Raw genomic sequence first — 6,000 nt, 5'->3', positions numbered from 1 at the left:
AGTATGTTATAGTATGTAATATTTTAGGACCATAGGAACTTACGGATTGGGAATCCGATATACGGATCTTCCCGAATTGGATTTGTAAGTTCATAAAATAAAATGTTGACCGCCACTTGGTTTTGGCAATTGGCGAAGATCCGACCGTTGGATCATAATGAAACTTTAGAATGTTGTTCTAAAAGTATAATGTGGATCTTTGGAAGCAATGGATCGGAAATCCGTGATGCAGATCTTCCGAATTGATTTACGTAGGGATGTGTTTTATGTCAATTATGTATTCTATCGGTAAGAACTCTGAGATGTGATTTGATAATTGTTCTAGGCGACGATGGTTCGTGACGTCTCAATCTTTGTGTTAGGGAGTCATGGCGCAGACCTTAGGTGAGTGGGTCCTTTCCTTTCTATCGTATATATATATGATTGATAATTCCATAAACGGTTATAAATTGATTATTGCATATAATTACTGTGAATGCTTTGAAGTACTAATGTGAACTACGAATGGCTTGATCCCTGTTTAGGGTACGTAGGCAGTCTAACAAGGCATTAGATGCAGCCATACAATAAATGAGACTAAATAATTGAGACAATAGCCTTGTTTAAGGAATTGAGCAATGTGAGGGACATTGGTGGAAAATGTGAGATTTAACCTAATCAATGTGTGAAGAATAAAAAATTTGAAGTAAGGAAACGTAAGTAATAATAATTAATTAAACTAGTGTCTAGTTGGGCTTATCACCGATAATTATTCCCGAAAATAAATAGTTCGGGAGTAGGGTGTTACAGCTTATGCATTTTTTTTACGCCATATTTTGTGTGTGTGTGTGTATATATATATATATATATATGTTTATGTATACAATTGAAAATGCTATAACATGTTTGAGTATCAGATTGCATCAGGGTTTATCTATATGTATATTACCTGCACATAATTATTGTGAACGCTTGAAGTGCAAAGGTGAACGCAGGACACCCAAGTAAGTTCAGGTGAGTTTATGGTATTAGTTGAAATGATGGAGTTATGGCATGACTACATGCATGTTTTAGGCAACCCCGACCTTGTCGTACATGTTGCAATGATAGGCAACTCCGACACTGTCATATGGATTGCCCATGAGTCGTACATGTTATATTGAGATGCATTGAGAGCTCATAAACTTGCACCCCAGTGTTAGTGCTCCCACCCGTGGCCAGGGCACAATCATTCACGTGATGTTCATCTCCCGCACCTTACGCTCACCTTGGATCCAAGGTAGGTGTACATACGACTTTAGGTGGTTCCGACTCATAGGTGACCCGCGATTATTCGCACAGTCTTCACGTGATTGTAGCACTTGAGCGTATTTATTTACACACAATCCTGTAGTACAAACCACTTTAGGTGGTTCCAACTCATGTGCAGGTATACTTATTAAGCTATAAATTCAGTCGTACATGTCACAAGAGGTGACTCCGACTTATGAGCTAGCCTATGTAATGAGATATAAATAAGTCGTACAAGTCATTATAGGTGACTGCGACTTATGAGTTAGCATATGTGATGAGATATGGATAAGTCGTACATGTCACTATAGGTGGCTCCAACTTATGAGCTAGCATTGATTGATGAGATATGGTTGTAGTCATACAGGTCACCATAGGTTACTCCGACTGGCGTGCTAGTATGGGTTATTAAGCACTTGATTATTTATATTGCTAATAAGATGCTGTGTGTGGTATACTTCTGGATTTAATGTTAGTATATTCTTGATTTCATGTTTATCCGTAGTATGATTTTCTGGGAGCTAAATAGGTGTTACGGTGAGGGATTATATCGTTTAGAAGGTCTTTATTAAAGCTTTATTTTCTGGCCACTCACTCTAGTTTTTATCCTTTCAGGTCTAGTAGCAGAGCTTTCGTATCGACGAGGATTTGTGGCAAGTTTTGGTATTGGAGATTTCTTTCGAGGGTATGATTCTTAATCCACTCTACTGTACTTACTTATGCTCTAACGTCACGTGTGAAATGGGTTCATTCCCGCTCACTAGTGCACTCTGGCTTTTTTTAGGCACTCTTAGGTTTGAATTTATTCACATTTTTCCACATCATCATACTTTATGGCTTCGTCACCTTCCAAGTGTCAGCCAGCACAGCTCGATTCAGAGTCCTAGTGGACATTACGGGTCGGGGTATGTCAAACATACCTTTTGGCAAGATTAAGAGTGAGTGAGAATGAGAGAAATGAGTGAGTGAGAGAGTTAGAGGAGATAGTGAGAGAGAGATGAGAGAGTGAGAGATAGAGAAGAGATAGTGAGTGAGAGTGAAAGATACAGAAGAGAGAGAGAGGGAGAGAAGAGAGATTAAGTGAGAGGAGTGAGTGTGAGAGAGAGGGTTGGATTTGGGGAGAGGGAAAGAAATGAGAGGTAAGAAATAGAGAAAGACATTGAGAAAATTGTGAATGAGTCATTTTGGTTTTAATAACTGTATCACTTTGTGGGACGAAATATTGATCGCGCAAAGTCTTAAAAAAATTTTAAAAAATAAAATTTCCCACATCCCATTTTTGGCGCCGGCTCAAATTTTTATTTGACCATGTGCGACGAAGTTTAAAATTTCATCGCACAACGTGACTATGCGCAAGGATGTGTGCTTTGTCGCGCAAGCAGTTTTTTTTACTAGAGTGATTATGCATTCTAGTGCGGGTTTAATCCCCTTCCGTCTAACAACTAATAATTTAGCATATTAACGCTATCATTTGTCAAAAAAAAAAAATGTTTTCAAAGTTTTCAAGACGTTGTGAATGCCATTGTGATGAATAATCATTCATAATGGTAGGTATTGCACAATCAGAAGAAGATAATTTTCGACTATAGATGATGTGAAATATATGTTGAGGAGAGCTCATGAAAATAACTGTATGTCCCTCAAGGGCAAATGGTGTAGCTCAATGTTTGGCTGCGTTTTCTTTGTTGGCGTGAGTCAATGTACCACAGAGATTCAATATATTTAAAATTGATCTTTCTTTAGACATCGAGCATTGTTTTTATAGAAAACTTCATTTTAATCCCTAAATAAGATTGCTTTTTCAATAATACCGTATGTAAGATTAAAAACTAAAAATAGTCCTCCATGTCAGATTATAGTATTCCATGTCACATTTAATCATTTTTTAATAAATTTATTGCATTTTTAGTTTCCCTATTTACCCTTATTACTCTTTAAAACCAATTAGAGAAACAAATATATAATTAATTTTTCAAGAATGCTTAATTAACTAGATCCATAATTAACATGTTTGTTATAACATAAATCTCCATGTGTTATTCCAATCAAAGAACCCAGAAAACTTAGAAACCATGATCAAACAAAAAAAGCCATAAAACTTACAAACCAAAAATCTTGTTGTATTTGGAAGAAAGAAGAAAAAAGGGGCTTTTAGATGCCAAATTGAAGGTGAATCCAGAGATAAATGAAAAAAAAATACAAATTGAGAAAATAGAATATGAAATCACAACTTAATTGACCGTACCAAATTAATCGGACATACACTATATAGTACCTAACCGACCATACCAAATGGATAAGACCTAATTGATAGTACCTAAATGATTAAGGTACATTCATATAGGTACCATGATTTAGGTGCATTCATATAGGTACCATGATTTAGGTGCATTCATATAGGTACCATGATTTAGGTGCATTCATATAAGTACCATGGTTTAGGTGCATTTGACTTGGTACTATGATTTATGTGCATTCGACTAGGTTATATGATTTAAGCACATTAGGACATGGTTTAAGTGTATTCGATTATGTAAAATATATGATTTGGCTATTTATATTTCCTCTATGCTTTGAATGGTGATAATGAATAATTTGAATTAGGTATTTGTTAATTCTTGTAACGTATCACTAATATTTTTTTGAATTATGTTTATCATTTTAGAAAGTCAAACAATAATCAATGCCAAAAAATATGGAGCAAATTAAAATCATATATTTAATAGGGGCATTATAGGAACCCAAAAAACGCATTAAATATTTCAAAACAAGAAAATATAAATTTTAATATTTATACTGACATGGAAATTTAGTCAAAGGACTATAATGAATATATAATCTAATATAAGGTTTTAATTGAATTTCAATCTTTATCAAGGATTAAAATGGAGAAACCCCTTGTTTTTAACGGTTCAAAGAATCGTCTGACATTATTCAAGATGTGTTTTTGCAAGATACATGTGTTGGGGACAGGTAAATCTCCCCTTGTTTTTTAGTTAATTCATGAATAAGCCTCCTTCATATTGCAGTTGTTCTTTATAAAAATAAAGTACTCTGTGTGTGTGTGTATCGTAGTGTTCTGGAAATTATATATTGCTCATAAGTACAAAATTTCAGACTTAGAAGCTTAAATTTCCTAGTTTATTGTAGTGTCTGGAAATTATATATATATACAAATTAATGTCATGCAAGTAGTGGATTGTTCTGGTGGTTAAGGTATTCTTCTTTAATCCACTATGTCACGGGTTCAAACTCTCTTCCTCATTTGAGTGTAGATTAGTATAGAATATCGATTGTATTAAATAAAGATATTGGAACCATGCATCCTCTTTCTTATTATTTGAATATCATCTACATTAAAATCACTCATTTGAAGACCATTTAGCCATCCATGTGTGCTGAACAGTTTTGGTAACAAGTAGAATCCACAATGATTATCATTCTATTTGTTTGATGCATGAAGATGAATAGGCGGTCTCCAAATTAAATGATTTTGTAATAAAAAATTATACAAATGTCATAATTAGAATTGTTCATTATCTTTTTACTATTATTTGAATATCATCTATGTAAAAAAATACAACTTAATTTGGAGACCATTTAGCCATGCGTGTCGAACGATTTTGGTAACAAGTAGCTCTGCATTATGAACCGTCTATATATGATGTATAAGATGAATAAACAATCTCCAAATTGAATAATTTTTTACAAAGATGATCTTTAAATGATAATAAAGAGAAATGAACAAATTTAACCGTGATGTTTATATATTAAAAATGTGATATTCATAAGTGGTGGACAAATAAGTTCTGTCATATGTTCTGAATCGCGGAATATTAATTTGATTGCACATGTACCAGATTTCTACAATGACTCGTTTGTACAAAAAAAAAAGGGTTTTTGAACATTAGTCCTTGCAAAAGATTAAAATTTAAAAAAAAAACCTGATGCTAGATTAAATATTCAATTTAATCCTTTGAGTGTACTTTTATCAAAATTTACATTCAATTTTTCTTATTTAATGTGTATTTTTATTTAATCTCTCCATATTAAATTTTAATTTCATTAATATGTACATATTTAATTTTTTTTAATTAGAAATGAACGTAAATGAGAAAATATTAAAAAAAATTTGTGATACAAAAATATATAGATACACAAGTGTACAGAAATGATTGTGCCAAAATATATAAAATTGACTTTTTTTGTACCAAAATATTTGTACCTACATGATTGTACCGAAATATATTACAATGAACCTAAATGTATGTACTGAAATGTATTATATTGAATTAATGTACCTAAATGTCAATACCGAAATGTATGTACCAAAATGTACGAACCTAAATGTCAATACCGAAAATGTATGTACCTAAATATCAATACCAAAATGTATGTACCTAAATATATTTACCGAAATAATAATTGAATTAATGTACCTAAAAGTCAATACTCAAATGTGTGTATCAAAGTGTACGTAACGAAATGCATTATATTAAATCAATGTAACTACATGTTTGTACCGATAGATATACCAAAATATTCAAATGTATTAATGTACCTAAATGAAGAACATACAAAATTGTTATCGGAATATATATTATAAAAAATTTAGTTGCCTAAATGTAGACATTAAAATATATTATGATGAATGAAATAAAAATTAAATGTAAATGTAATTAATACATTAAAATAAAAATAAAAAGATAAAATAAAACATCAAAATACAAC

Source organism: Malus domestica, chromosome 07, assembly GCF_042453785.1.
Source record: "Malus domestica chromosome 07, GDT2T_hap1".
Classification (NCBI taxonomy): domain Eukaryota; kingdom Viridiplantae; phylum Streptophyta; class Magnoliopsida; order Rosales; family Rosaceae; genus Malus; species Malus domestica.
The sequence above is the reverse complement of the archived record's forward strand: the minus strand, read 5'-3'. Positions refer to the sequence as shown.